We start from the raw sequence: 15,492 nt of genomic DNA on the forward strand, positions 1-15,492 counted from the left end.
GGCTCTGATAATGCAGCCCGGGGGGCTTATCTGGCCTGTGTCAGGGTGCAGGCGGCCAGAGCGGGGTTCCAGGAAGCCTGCCCGGGGGGGCCCCCCACGGCCCCCGCTCTCCCCGGATGCTGCCGGCTGCTCTGGCCGCAGCCGATTGCCCGTCAGTGTCACTCTGAGCTCTGCCAGGGAGAATTCCATGCTGGCCCCCAGCAGGCGGGGCCCCCAGCCCTGCACGTCCCACCCCCCACTCCCATCTTGGCAAGAGGACTGGGAAAAGGCAGCTAATTTCAAGTCCGCACAGCGTTTGTGGTCGTGTCCTGAACTCTCCACGATTAATCACGGAGCATCTGATTTCTGCTTTGCCTCAGAGGGGGGTGTGGGACGCCTGGAAGTTTCTGTTTACTCCGCTCTGCACCGGGCTGCGTGCTAATCACAAACAGACGGGGGAGCTGCCTCCCCCCCTCCGGCCTCTTACCTTGCTCTCTGCTGCGCCCCTCCTCACGCCTCCTCCTCGCCCACCTGGCCTCCCTCTCACCCATCTGCCCCCCTTCCGTCTGGTCTGCGGCACCCCCAGCCCCATCGTCCATCCCTCCGCGCCTCCCACCGCTCCCAGGGTGTGAGGAGCTGGGCCCTCTCCCCTAACATCTTGCTAGTTAGTGTGGAGGCTTTTACTGACCTTTTTTGGGGTTTTTTACAACCTCATTATTTCAGGGTCGGCCCCCTCCCCCCACCCCGACCCATTTGTGCTCGCATGACTCCTACAAACTTGAAGGTGTCCCCGAGTCCAGGGGTGGGGGTCCAGGCAGGAAGCGGCTCCTTGGGTCACCTCGACACATCTCCGTTTCGGATTCTGCTCAGGGACGGACCCAGGAGCAAAGCCCCCTTTGACGCCCGGGGGAGCCGGCCCCGCGGGGCCTCCCAGCCCGGACACCTCTGCCGCCCTGGCTGCCGTCCACCCTGCAGCCCCGGAGAAGAGAGGCCAGGAATAAACAGCCCAAAGAGCAAACACTGACAACCCCCGGCCCCCCCCCCACACACACACACACTCTGAGGGGGGATCTGGCAAGACCCTTGGACACCAGAAGTGGCCGCCGGGAGCACCCCTCTGCGTGTGTGCAAGGCCATGGGCACGAGGATGTTTGCTGCCACAGTGGTTTATCGTAGAAGCAAGAGGTCCCACGTCAAGGTCTCTCAGATGCGTGGGTGACACGGGACCCAGGAGCGTGTGAGTTCAGCGGCGGCAGCTGGACGGAGCGAGCTTCATCCCTACGTGTACAGGGTGGGTCTCCACGATGTGTCCCTGAGGGGAACATGGGGTCCGAGTGATACTGGGGTGTCCTCCCCCACGTACACCTACAAAGCCACCTCCTCTGGAAACACGTCCAGAGCCAGGGAAACGGTCTGAGCTGTTCCCAAGGGGGAAAAGGAGACAGAGGCATTTGGGGGGCTGTCCCTGTCATAGCTTCACTGCCAAAAATGGCAACAGAGTCCTCAATAGTGTGGTCCCCACAAGCTTCCATCTCTAGGGACACTGCACCCCACCTGGGGACGTTTCATCCAACATGTGAGTCCTCGGTTAACTCAGGGAATTCTACAATAGTCAGCTGAGAAATAAATAAGCCAGCAACCTGGGGAGTGAACCCAGAAATTCTGCAAATGTTCCAACGTGGTCACCTGGAGTTGGGGACCCCTGTGCCAATATGACTGACTTCAGGGTGTGCTTCTTCCCTCAGAGGAGAGCTGTCTGGGTTGTTCGTGGAGAGAAACATGCCCGGCAGCTATGTCTGAAGGGACCGTGATGACTTAGTTTCGGGGGACAAGTCACATCCCCTAACTTAAAAAGCACACAAAATTTTGAAGCACTTGAAAGGTGTGTGACCAAGCCCGAAGGCCACGCAAGGGCGAGTGACAGCAGGGCCAGAGGAGCCACCTCCAGGCCTTGACCACCCCTCAAGGACAGGACCAGTGGGCCAGGAGGTGCTCGACTCACTTGCAGTTCATGGGGGTCTCTGTGGGCTCCCCTTGGTTTCACTTGTCATATACCTGTCAGGAATTCGGGGGGCAGTGGAGGACGATAAGTGTATAGGAGTGTCTAAGGCAGAGGGAAGCTCCAGGTTCAGGGTCTAGTGGAGTCCGGCTGGGCTCCCGGAATGCTATCTGGGGGAAGGGGGCGTGCCTGTGTCTTCCCAAGTTGGGTCTCAAGGGCAGCGCCATGTTGGCTACAGGAGACACAGGGACCTGGCCCAGAGGCCCCCACATCTTAACTCCTGAGGCAAATTCTCCTTCAATCCTGTCTGGCCTGGAGACAATGTCTCCAGCGCTGTGCTAATCTGTCCTTCATGCTGCTCTCTGTGTAATAACAATCTCCCTTCCTAACAAAGAGAAAGCAGGCCTCGGGCTTGGGCTGTTCAGCAGCCAAGAGCATCTCTCTAGAATTGTGTTTGGCAAGTGATAATGTTTTCCCGTTGACACTCTGACTTTTAATTTCTTAATGTTTAAAAGGGAGTCCCCAGATCAGGGAAAAACTAACAAAATCCTAATAAAACGTGGAGCTGAGTTAATGATAAATTATCCATATGGGCTCATACGTCGTTGTGACAAATGAGATGATGATCAAGATGCCAACCCAAGGGAAACAATTAGGAAGGGGGGGCAGGTGTCTAAGAATTCTCTCTACTCTGCAACTTTTCTATAAATCGAAAACTATTCTTTTTTTTTAAGTCTAATTTATTTATTTATTAAAGATTTATTTTTTATTTATACAATAGCTGGGGTGCAGGCCAGAGGCGTGGGAGGTGAGAGGATTCACCAGAGACAGAGTGGGGGGCAGAACAGGCAGACAGAACAAAAGCACTGCTGAGGGGAGCAGCGGGCGCACCATGTGGGAATCCCCCTGGCCAGCTGGGAATTGAACCCGCGCTGCAGAGGCTGTGGACAGATTCACAGTGCTGCGCTCAACCTGCTGCACCACAGGGGAGGCCGCAAAAACTATACTTAAAAAGGTGATTTGAATTTGTGTTTCAGGGTAAAAAGAAATGAATTGGATGGATGTCAGGAAGCTCACAGAATGTTCAGGAAGCCTGCAGAATGAGGCTGGGAAGCGCAGGTAAGATCCAGGGTGGGGAAGGTGGTGAGGGCAGTGCCAAGGGCATAAGCTGGGAACGCTGGTGAGAACTGGACCTTTGTCACTTTGGAATATCTGTGCCACCACCATCTCTCTGCGGGATTGCCCCACCGACCCTGCAGGCATCTCTGCCTCTGTCACGGCATATTCTAAGGCATGAGGGTTACAGCCTATGACGTGGCTGCCAGGAAGGCGGGAAGGGAGTGCCTGGCCCTTTGGGCTTCTCTGGTACAAGGTGGAGAGGTCACCCTAGAACTCCACCAGTGAGGGGATGGGTTCACAATAGGAAGGGGGCTCAGGTAAAGGGGTGCCAGAAAGATGCAAAAGTGACAGCTATCATCTCACTGCATCTCTGGGGGGCGTGTTGTCAGCTCTGCCACAATGTCATGGAACAGAGCACCCCAGACTCAGTGGCTTGAAACAAGAGTGGCTGGTTCTTTGGACCTGTGGGTCCACTGCGGTCAGGCTGGGCTGGGCTGACTCTGCCTGAGAAGATGGTAGAGCTGGGGGCGGGGGGTGGAGGGAACAGTGGGGGTAAGTGTGCTAACGCCGCGAGTCTATGGGGCTGCTCTGGGTTATTTAAATATTTTTAATGGACCAGAAAAAAATTGATGTGTGTTGTTTTTAAAATGTGAATGTGGGAAAAAGGCAGAGAAAGCAAACATGGCAAAATTGTTACCTGTGGGTACACCCAGGGGAGCAGCGCGTGGCGTTTCTCTCAGCCTTGCTGCAGGTTCGGAGAGCTGTCGAAATAAAAAGGGGAGAAAGGAAATCATTTTAAAGAATCTATTGAATACCTCAGAGCCCAGGTGGCAAATGAAAATGGGCGAAATCACCAGGCAGGACCCAAGATGCTGGCATTTGGGGCCCTAGGGGCAAAGGGCCTGGTGAGAGCAGGGAGATGTGTGTGATTCCCAACGACCTCTCAAGTCCCTAGTGTCTACACTCAATGCCCACTGCCCCAGAATCTCCTCTGCCCCCGAGGACCCCTTGCAGAGGACAGACACTCCAGGCAGCAGGGAGGTCATCTGGGCTCCGGGGTGAGCCAGGGTGGGGGTCTCTCAGCTCCCACCCTCCTGCAGCCCACCCACCCCAGCACACACCGTCCAGAGGTCACAGCCTTTCCAAGATCTTGGAACTATTTCCCCATCTCCCGCCACGTGATACTCGAAGCGTCCTCACATGTCCACAGGCGGCTCTCATCATCCCACGCTCCAGGCTGGGTGTTTCGGGACAGGGATGAATAAGGAGGAACCTGTCATGGCGGCAGACTTGTAAATAGAAACCTGCCATGCCAAGTGCTAATTTCAGCACAGGGAGTAAGGGCGGGGTGTGGGGGCAGAGGACCTCAGCCTCGAGAATGCAGGGGATGCCCCAGGGGAGGCGTGGCATCCGGAAGGATGAGTAAACAGAAAGCCGATTCCATCTTTCTAGAGAACCTCTGTTCTCTGGCCCTTAGGCTACGCCCGACTGGCAGCCTTCTGGGCCCTGCTCGCCTTGGTCTCAACTCTCCTACCTTGCCCCTCTCCTGAAGGGACACCCTTAATCCTCTTAACATACCAGAGCCACCTGTGTGGTTCCCCCAGCCCAGAACTCTCTTCCCAAACCATCTCCACTGCCCTGCTTGGTTTCCACCTGGCTGAAACCTTCACCCTTAACCCGCGGGAGCCCAGCGCGGTCTGCGGACCAGCAGATCGGGCATCTCCTGGGAGCTGGTGAGTTACAGTGTCCTGGGTGCCGCCCCAGACTCCCGGACCAGATTCTGGGTTTAACGGCCCCCCCAATGATTCACATGCATGTTAAATGTGAGCCTCGCCGAGATGTTACGTGCAGAACACAGCCCCTGCCTGGCTCGTCGCTGACTCTGAATACGTTGTCCTCATCGCCACGCAGACCCGCAAGATCATCTGTTTTCTCGTCCTGCTCCTCCGGCCGAGGCAAAGCCCCAGCTGCCACGTGCACTGCCGCATACTTGTGTTGGATGAATGGACCTAAGTGCTGTCTGCTTCTCGGGCCTGGGGGTCCTCACTCCTGGCTGCGCTCACGCCCCAGCATCCTGCAGGCAGGACAAAGTCTGGGGTCGTGGGCCATGGACCTCCCGCTCCAAAAGTGGAGGGTGAGCTGACCAAAGGGCCAATCTCCCAGGCACATCCTGCTTGGAAAAGTCCAGTTTTTTCCAGCAGAGAGTGGCATCACACTCCTGCTTTAGCAACCCTTGCAACTTTTAGTGCTGACAGGAATGTTGGATGGCGGGTTCTCCCTGGAGATTAATCTCCCAATCCATCATCCCAGGCTTCGCCTCCCACTCCTCTTGACCCGAGAGCCTCCTGCCAGGCTCCACTGCTCCTCCGTGACAAAGCGTCGCTCCATCAGCTGGGAGCTGGCTCGGGGAGCTGGGGTGACGTTCCAGGGACAGGTCGCTCTCTGGCCTCGGCCAGAGCCATAAACCGGGTTCAACAAAGGGAGGAATCTGCTCTGAAATCTGGGAGCCTTATCAGTTGGGGGGGATTAGTAAAGGCCACGTCCTGACCTGAAAGAAAATCCCAGGCACCCTCCATGCTCCCTTTGGGCTCGTCCAGAGCCAAATATTTCTAGAACCAACTCCAGTTAAGTAAATAGTTTTCTGCACGTGAATGCCCACGGGGTTTCTCAGAGGACCTGACATCCTCCACTTGGTGACTGTCATTTCCTTGCAAACATAACACTGGGCGCGATCTTTGCATTCCCAGAATGTCTTCTCCAGCTGAGGAATTCTGCCATTCTCCCTGAGCTTTTACGGCCAATCCCCCCAACTCTATGCAGGACTATTTGACAAGAGTCCTTTGCCACCCCCCACCCCACCCCATGCGTGTCTTTCTTTACCACAAATTTCTAGTAAATGCTTCAAATATGTGCTCCTAAATTGAACCCTGATGCTGGGCACACTAACGGGGCGCCCTCTTCAAAGCGATTTTCTGTGACCCGACAGTTTACATGCTGCTGAGAACAATGGGCTTAAGTGCACAATTTATTTGGGTTGGCTGGCTTCATGCTGGTTGGAATCTGCTTTGAGGGGAAAACAAACCCTGCATATGTTTAGATTTATAATTTCTACTGAAAGCACAAATGTCTCATAATAAGACCAGAATGGGACGCCTTTGTGGGCAGGAGGTACCACACGTGTGGGCTTTGCTCTCTGGTGGATGAGCTGAGCTTACAAACTGCTTTTTAGCTAAGCCACCCTCCCTCCCACCCCAAGAGATGTCTCTGCAGGAGCTGTCGCTTGTCGGTCCCGCCTGTGTGCAAATACCCAGATGTGGTTGGCAGGGATAGCCTCGCTCATCCTCACAACATCGTCCTAGGCACCATGACCCCATGTCAGAGAAGAGGGAACTGAGGCACAGGAAAGGAAGCCACCTTCCCAAGGTCCCACAGCCAGCAATAGACAGAGCCAGGATTCTACCTCAAGGAGGTACTCTTAACCCTTAGGTACTTTTGTAGTAAATATTTGGAACAACCAGCCAGAATGCTCCTTTAACTCGATCTTCATTGCAGTTGAGCTGGAAGAGAAATAAGACCAATGGCAAGAAAATCAAATGACATCATGACTTAACCAAAGCACAAATGAGTTCTCACTCACCAAACTAAGCCAAAGAAAACCTGGAAAGAACACGTTCAGCCTCATCTCCTCCACCTCTCCACCTCCATCTCCCGGCCCAGACAAAGAGGCGCCAAGTTCAGAGAGAAGGCTCAGGGTCCTGGAGGATCCTCTATCGATGAGAAGGACCCAGAGCTGCCTTTGGATTCCAGAACAAGGATCAAGAAGAATACACTCCAGGGAGTGCCTGTGCTGGGGCATTACAATCAGGCCCTGGTAAATGCTTCTCCCCAGACCTACTGCCCTCCACCCCATGTGACACTGCTCCCCAGAGAGAGCTGGAGCTCAGATCGCCCCTCACTTGGCTCTTAGACTTGCCTTGACCAACAGAATGAGGCAGAAATGATGGTCCTCCAGCTGTGGGGGACCCTCGGATGGCGAAGAGACCTGGGCTAGTCTCCCAGGAGGTGCAAGACCACCTGGAAGGGAACCATCCCCAGGCATGTGAGCACAGTCACCTAGACCCTCTAGCCCTGGTCAAGTGGTCAGATGACCATGAGCCAAGCAGCACCGTCTGAATGGCCAACCGGCTGAATCGTGAGAAACAACCGACTCATTGTTCTAAACCTTAAAGTCGAGTTTGTTTGTTACACAGTGGTTCTGGCTGAAATAACTAACAGTTAAAACCAAGATTCTCTATGGAAACCACAGCAATAAAGCAAATTCTAGGATCATCCCTCTCTCTTGCATAGAAGTTTCTGGAGGATTTACTGAATCATCTCTTCATGTGTCCTTAGCTCAGTTATGAGGACATTCATAGCCCAAAAGTAATTTTACTTTTAGTCACTCATTAAATATTTGACCACTAGTTCCTCATAGAAAGAACTGTCTTTTGCACTGGGGACACAGATAAATTCAGCACAACACCATCCTCTACAAATTCCCAGGACAACAGAGAAGGTAGACAAGAACACTCTTATGTAACAATTCTTTCAGCAAATATTTGAGTACCAGGCACTGTGCTAAGAGCTGGGAATGCAATGGTAGGAGATTCCCATGAGGCCTGTGTCTAGTGAGGGACAAGGACATTTATAAATACAGAACAGGCACACATGTGGCTGCAGATGGTGCTAGAAACTGTGAAGCAGCAGCCCAGAGCACTGAGTCCCTTAAGAGGACAGAAAAATCTACTTAAAGAAGAGACTTTTAAGCTGAAAGCAGGTGAAATGCATGGCAAAAAGTAGAGGAGGAACATTCCAGACCAAGGAAAGAGGATAGACAGTGGTTCTCCCCAGAGGTGGTCAGGTGACTTAGGTTAACCTGGACTCCAAGTCCATTTTATATATATGCGCAAAATATTTTTGCATGGTTTTAGTATATACTATATTTTAGTATATTCTAATTTAGTATGTACTAGAATGCAAGAACCATGTGACTTGAGAGAAGACTGAACTTCGCTTTGCTTGGGAATTGTTCACTGTTCCAGAAAAGAGCACAGGCTGTAATTCCACTCAACGTCCTTGTGGTGCAGGAGCGGCTGACACCCCTCACCCAGCTCTTCTGCATTCATACCTGTCACCGCCTGCAGCATTTCTAACTGAACTAACAGCAGTTCAAACACTTGGTCAGGAAGTGCTTGGCTACTTCATTAGGGCCTCCAGAATATAATGCAGGCAATTTTCTTATAAATTACTTTGTATTTATTCTCCTTTATTATATAGTCTGAGAATTACATCTATGTGTTTTCATTCTAAGGGTAGGTTATGATATTTATGAATTTTATTTCAGAGTAGACAGAGAGGCAGTGTCTGATAGGGTTAGATCCACAGGCATCTTCAAGACCCTCCTTTTGCCATGGCCAGGAACATGGTGAGTGTAAGGACTAACAGGAAGTATGGGGCTAGAGCCCAGAGAGCAAGGAGCCATGTGGTACAAGATGAGGCTGGAGGAAGATGTGGGGATGTCAGAACTCTTGGACACTGCTAAAGGTGCAGTGGTTCAATCCCTGTAGGAAACAGTCTGGCAGTCCCTCAAAGGTTGAACACAAAGTATCATCTGAACCAGCAATTCCAATCTTAAGCATATACCAAAAGAAATGAAAACCGATGTTCATACCAACACTTGAACACAAATGTCCATAGCAGCATTATTGATCATAGCCCAAAAAAGAAAAGCGAAACAAGAAAATATCCACCAACTGGTGAATTCATAAAGAAAGGTCTAGCAATACAATGGAATACTATTTAGCCATCAAAAAGAATGCAATAGTGACACAGGTCACAACATGGATGAACCTGGAAAATGTTACACTAAGTGAAAGAAGCCAGATACAGAAGACTTTATATTGTAGGATTCCATTTATAGGAAATGTCCAGAAGAGACACATCTCTGGAAACAGAAAATAGATTCAGAAGCTAGGATTAGGGGTAGGTGAGAAGAGAGGGATAAAGACTGACTTGGTTTCTTTTGGGGAGTAATTAAAATATTCTGGAATTAAATAGTGGTGATAGTGCACAACTCTGTAAATATATTAAAAACCACCAAAAGTATACCTTTTAAAAAGTAAATTTTATGGCATTGATTCATAGCTCAAACAAAACAAAACAAGATGATGCAAAGAGGGAGACTGGACCACACCATTCAAGGTAATGTGGCCCGTGCTGAACAGTTTTGATCTTCAACCACAGAACGATGGAAACCACTACTGGCTTTGGCATCAGTGGCAATTACGGTGACAATGCAGGTTTGCAGTTTACAAAGTTAGAAAGACTGGGCCTCCCTGGTGGCGCAGCAGTTAAGCGCTGGGTTGCGAAGCTGCCCGCAGCCTCTGCAGCGCCGGTTCGATCCCCGGTTGCTCCCGGGCCACAGGAGGAGGGTCCCACATGGCGCGCAGACCTCTCCTGCCGCCCGCTGCTCCCCTCAGCAGTGTGCTTCAGCCTGCCTGCTCTGCTCCCCGCTCTGGCTCTGGTAAATTCTGTCACCCTCCCGCGCTTCTGACTGTACCCAGTGCTTGTATAAATAAATAAAAATAAATCTTTTAAAAAAAATTAAAAAATATATCTTAAAAGAAAGTTAGAAAGACTTTAGAAAGTCTCAGTGATATCACCACTGAGAGTTGAGTATGATCCCTGGCCAGGGAGCTACCCACATGGCGCGGCAGACTTCTCCTGTCTCGCCGGCTGCTCCCCTTAACAGAGTATTTCAGTAAATATGCCTGTTCTGCTCCCCACTGTGTCTCTGGTGAATCCTCTCACCCCCTGAAACTCTGTCTATAACCCAGTTCTTCTAGGCCAAAAAAAAAAAAAAAAATAGAGCTCTCTAGAGAGAGGACAGGAAATGGTCAAAAATGGGTGATGTAGAGCCAAGTGTGTGGAACCATGTGTCTCCAGGCTGGAGTGGCTGGTGGAGGCAGGCCATTCTCAGGAAGGCTGGCACATGTGGGGAGTGGTTTGTGAGTTTGCTTTCAGAGGCAAACTGACTTCTGATGGGCGGCACTGGGAGGACATATTGGAAGTGGTGGCATCTGAGCAGAACTTGCAGGGTTGGCGTAGAACATACAGCAGGAAGAAAGAGCCACAGCAGCAAAGGCCTGGAGGTTTAATGGGTTTCTGCTTGGCCAGAAGGTAACCAAAAATCATAGCAATGTATTGGGGTTCTCCAGAGACACAGAACCAATAGGATGACATGTGTGCATGGATATGGATACGTGTGACTTGTTCATGTATATATATTGTGTGTGTATGTGTGTGTACACGTATGGGGAGATTTGTTTTTTTTAAGATTTATTTATTTATGTACACAAGAACCGGGTACAGGCCAAATGCGCAGGAGGACGAGAGGATTCACCAGAGACAGAACGGGGAACAGAACAGGCAGACTGACAAAATACACTGCTGAGGGGAGCAGTGGGAGGGACAGGAGAGGTCTGCCGTGCCATGTGGGACTCTCACTAGCCAGCCGGGATTGAACCGGCGCTGCAGAGGCTGCGGACAGCTACACAGCGTGGCGCTCAACCACCTGTGCCACCAGGGGAGGCACATATGGGGAGATTTAATGTAAGAATCAGCTCATGTGATTCTGAGAGCGCCCACCCTCTGCTCTCTGTAAGCTGGAGGCCCAGGAGAAGTGGGGCTTTAATTCACCCCAGTCTAAGTCCTGAGAAATGGATGGCCCAGGTGTAAGAGTGTAAGGCCTTACACCCTTGTGGTGTAAACCCAGCTAGCTCTGGCAGTCAGGAGTGCAGATCTCCAAGGTGGGAGGAGACGGCCAGCCTGGCACAGGCCGAGCACAGATGCCCTCTCTCCACTTTCTCGTTCTCCTCAGGCCCTCACAGAGAGGGTGAAGTCGTCCGCACTGGTGAGGGTGACCTTTAATCAGCTTGCTGGTCCCTCTTCCAGAAACACCCTCATGGTCACGCCCAGAAATAACATCTCAGCAGCTCGTGGGTCCCTCAGCACACCAAGCGGACAGAAAGCCACCTTCACGAGACTCCTGTCAGCTGGACACCGAATCCTCTTCCTAAACCACACCTCATCTTCCACTAGAGACAAACCGAGGCCACAATTCTGCCCAGCACCTTCCAGGTCCCTCCACACACAGGAAACAAACCAGCACTGGCCAGTTCATGGGTGTTCACCCTTCTTGCTCCTTCCGGGTGAGGCCTGAGCCCTCCCCCCAGAAGACCAGAGTTCAGAGGGTTGAGCGGCTTCCACCCTAAAGCCACACAGCCTGAGGAGCTGGCTGGTTCTTAATCTCAGGTCTATTTGGGGAAAAAAAAAAAATGCACAGGTGGGGCTCAGCCACTTGCAGCATGGACTTTGCCTGATAGTCCGTCAAGTCTTTCTTTCTCTTGGGCCATAAAACCCGGCCTTCTCGGCGGGTCTGTTTTGTATTACACATTCCAGGCCCTCCAATCTTTCGATAACAAGTTTCCTTCAGGGAGAGGCTGTGTGCATTGTTTGAGAACGCTGATCCCCCACAGTCCAGGAGCTGATTGAGGGCTCCTGGCACCTACATGGAGGGGGGCAGGCTGTGCCTATTTAAATGCCAGAGCAACCCTAACCTGAGAACTCTGTCTCAATGGGGCGATGACAGCCGCCTGATATTAAATAGCCGTGTGTTCCTGCTGCCACTAACCTCCCTGGCTTCGCTCTGAGCAACGAGTGCCGAAAACAAATACATATTTGTTGAATTCTTGTTTCACTCTGTTTAGATTCCAGTCGTCGAGATATCATCGGGTCTTTCATGTCATGCATTTTTTAAAAATGTACTTGAATCTTTACCTTATGGTTTCACCAGCGATGAAAAAACTCTTGAAATATTTTGAAAGGGAAAGAGGCAGGGCAGAGGGAGGTGGCGGGTGGAGAAGCTGCAATTATCAGCCTTTAAGAACCAGCACAAACAAAGCAAGCCGGAGACAAATGGGACTCTGAAAGGGGAGTGAAGTGGGCCGAGCGTCCAGCACGTGGCCCCAGCTGGCTGTCCATCTGAGTGTGTATGCAACGGGGACGCGCAGAGGGAGTCTTCCACCGTGGGCGAGGCGGGGACCGCCCCAAGAAGAGCAGAATTGCCTTCCAAAGTCAGTCTGTGCTTTTCCAGAAAGGGCTCTGCTCCCCAATTGCCTGAGGCCAACTGTGGCCACAGGTGCTCTTTAAAAAGGCAGATGTAGGGGTCACCCCCGAGCCCAGGGACATGGAGTATCCAGGAGAGATTGTTCTTTGAGCAATTATGGGCAAGTTGCTCACACCGATGAGCCTCTGCTTCTTCATCTTATAATGGTAAAACAGGGCCTCCCTGGTGGCGCAAGGAGTGAAGCACAGCACTCTGAAGCAATCCACAGCCTCTGCAGCACGAGTTCGATCCCCAGCAGGCCAGGGAGAAACCCACATGGTGCAGCAGACCTCTCCTGCCTTGCCCGCTGCTCCTCTCACCCCCCGCACCTCTGGCCTGTACCCCAGCTCTTGTATGCATAAATAAATAAATCTTTAAAAAAATAATAATAGTGAAACAGTCTCTGTCGACGGGGTTTGTGGGGATTTAATCAGAGGATTCAGGAGATCAGCTTAGCACCTAGTCAGAGCCCCAGAACTGTTGCCGGCTGCTTCCTATTCTCTGTCCCGGTGAGGCCCCCATCCACCGCATCACCCTCCCCCCAACCCCCATCCCATCTCCAGGGGGGTCGGGGTAGAATCTCCAGGGAGCTGGTCTGCCCGAGCAAACCTGAGCATGTTCGTCTGTGTCTTGGTGACTCTGCTGGTCCTAGTGGCTGCGCCAGGTCCAGCCACGTGGCCCTACCTGCTTTTCGCCTAAGGTGACCGCTGCCTCTCAGATCTGCAGGGCTGTGGGTTCACTGTCCTCATTCACGTTCTGGGCGTTGACCCTGGGCAGCTATTCCAGGTCCTGGAAGTAAAGTGGAGAAAAACAAGTTGGGGTCCTCGCGTTCATGGGGAGGAGGCAGAAAATAACAAGCCAGTACGTGGCTTTGACTTGGTCTCACTGGCAGCGGAGGGGAGGCAGAGGGACAGGGAGGGACCCTCAAAGGCCTGAGGAGAGGAAGGCCGGTGGGGATGGGGTGGTGGGAGGGAGGACAGACACAGATCATCAAAGGCTATTGTCAGGAGTTTGCATTGACTCTTAGAGAGCTATGCAGCTTCCAGAAGGCTTCAAACAGAGCAGGGACCTGATCCCACTCAGGTATTACCAGAATCCTTCTGGCGTGGTGTGGAGAATAAGTGGTAGAGGGACTGGGGACGAAGCAGAGAAACCAGAGGAAGCCACAGTAGACCCCAAGCAAGAGATGGGCCCAGGGCAGGAAGTATGGGGGGAAACTGGTGGAGTCTGGAGATACTTTGGGAGTCCAGCCAGCAGGGTGGGATGTGGGTATGAGAGGACCAGAGGCACCAAGGAGCATGCCAGGGGTCATCATCTGGAAAATACAACAGCAAGGATGGAGCTGCCATCTGTTGGGCTGGAAAAGCTCTTGCTGAGAAGGGAGTGGAGAGATGGAGCGCTCAGTGTGGACCACGTTAAATTTGAAATGACCAGTAGATACAACTAATGGAGGGGCCCAGTAGGCAAGGAAAGAAGCACAACTGGAGTTCAGGGGAGGCCCTGGGGTGGGAGGTAGCCATAGGAGGCTCTCAGCACACAGGCGGTAGTTAAATCATGACATGGGGAGATCGCCAGGGGACGGAGTCACAGAAGAGACGAGGTCCCAGCACCGAGCCCCAGGGCCCTCAACATTTAGAAATGGGGCCAAATTTACAGAGCAGAATCTGAACCTCGCTTGATCTAGACCAATCTCTGCATCTCCTTCATCCCACTGAGAGTGGAGGGTAGTAGAAAGAGAACTGGATGTTGATCAAAAAGATCTAACCCCTGTCACTCGCTGTGGGACCTCGAGCGCAGCGTTTCACCTCCCCCGAACGCCTCCGAAACTGGAAGGTTAATATTCCCTGTCAGAGCACAAGGCGATTGTAACAATCAGATGGAATGATGACAACAATGAGACTGCCACCTACTCAAAGTGCAGAAGATCTTGGCCGTCATTTAGTTTTCCTAGAGGAACCACGCCCAGAAATTCATGCTTTATCCTGGGTCGAGCCACATCATCGACATTCGTTCATTCATTCAACAAACATTTCCTGAGAGTCCTATGTGTGCCAGGAGCTGGTTACCCGGCTGTCCGAGCAGACACAGTCCCTGATCTCATGGAGCTTATTTTCTAGCAAAAGGACCATTGTCCTAAATCACCTTCTATTGAGTCCGCCTTCTTTTGGAATTCTTGCATTTTTAGTTTTCCAATGCCTGTGTTTATGTCTAAGAGCTGAGCAGAGATCATTTCAGGTTTTATTTGTAAGCCCCATTTCATGGACAGAGCACAAATGTGCTCAGAGCCATTGCTACATTTTTCTTTTTGATGTTGATGTTTCAACATAAGCTACTCATCAACCTGTTGGATTCCAGTGGTTGTGTCCTCTTCTGGTAGAAAAGAAGCAACAGAGGCCTAAGAATTAATACTATTTAATCCTGTGGTGCTGGTGGACCAGGTCGTGTCTGAGCCAGGCTCACACTCCTTTTCCCTGAGCTTCCTGGGCGAGCAAAAGCCCCCACCCTGCCAAGTTTTTAAGAGAATTTTAGAAATAGGGTCTCCCCGGTGGCGCCGCGGTTGAGCGCTGGGTTGCGAAGCTGCCCGCAGCCTCTGCAGCGCCCCGGTGCAATCCCCGGTCACCAGGTGAGGGTCCCACATGGCGCGCAGACCTCTCCTGCCGCCCGCTGCTCCCCTCAGCAGTGTACTTCGGTCCTTCTGCCTGCTCTGCTCTCTGCTCTGGCTCTGGTGAATTCCCTCACCCTCCCGCGCTTCGGACTGTGCCCAGTGCTTGTATGGATAAGTAAATAAATCTTTAAAAAAAAAAAGAATTTTAGAAATAATTACTCTGTTGCTCTCTTGAAAGTTGAGAGAGATGTCATTGCCATTTTGGACATTTCAGGGACCCTCTTACAGCACCCCTAGGGGCCGAGGAACACTGAGAAACAGTCAAGACACAAAGGGCTTCAAACCCAGCATGGTGCTTCCTGGCTGCGGGAGCTGAATAGCTACACCCTGAGAATGAAGGTTTTACACAGTCAGCGGTCCACACGTGCAGCCATTGGGATGGGAGGGGGCAGGGCAGGCTGGGGCAGGGTCCTGGGGAGCCCTGAGGGACACATTAGGGGGTCTCCCAGTCCATGCTCTCTGGGAGCAGTCAGATTTCAGGGGAGCAGTCAGATTTCAGGGGAACAGTCAGATTGCAGAGCTGTA

At 52.0% G+C, this 15,492-nt stretch overlaps 1 long non-coding RNA gene across 4 annotated transcripts in view; it reads left to right on the forward strand.

Annotated features, from left to right (window-relative positions):
• Nucleotides 1–15,492, forward strand: part of LOC119236500 (uncharacterized) — a 31,497-nt gene that overhangs the window by 5,142 nt on the left and 10,863 nt on the right. For 3 of the 4 annotated variants that reach the window (XR_008552893.1, XR_008552892.1, XR_005123074.2), the window contains exon 2: nucleotides 3,016–3,097. This is a non-coding gene — a long non-coding RNA (uncharacterized LOC119236500). Of the gene's footprint in view, nucleotides 1–3,015; nucleotides 3,098–9,280; nucleotides 9,409–15,492 lie in introns of those variants that run through there. The other variant, XR_008552894.1, reaches the window with a different exon arrangement.

The sequence above is a fragment of the Talpa occidentalis genome, unplaced genomic scaffold (genome assembly GCF_014898055.3).
Source record: "Talpa occidentalis isolate TD23 unplaced genomic scaffold, MPIMG_talOcc4v2.1 talOcc4.10, whole genome shotgun sequence".
Lineage (NCBI taxonomy): Eukaryota > Metazoa > Chordata > Mammalia > Eulipotyphla > Talpidae > Talpa > Talpa occidentalis.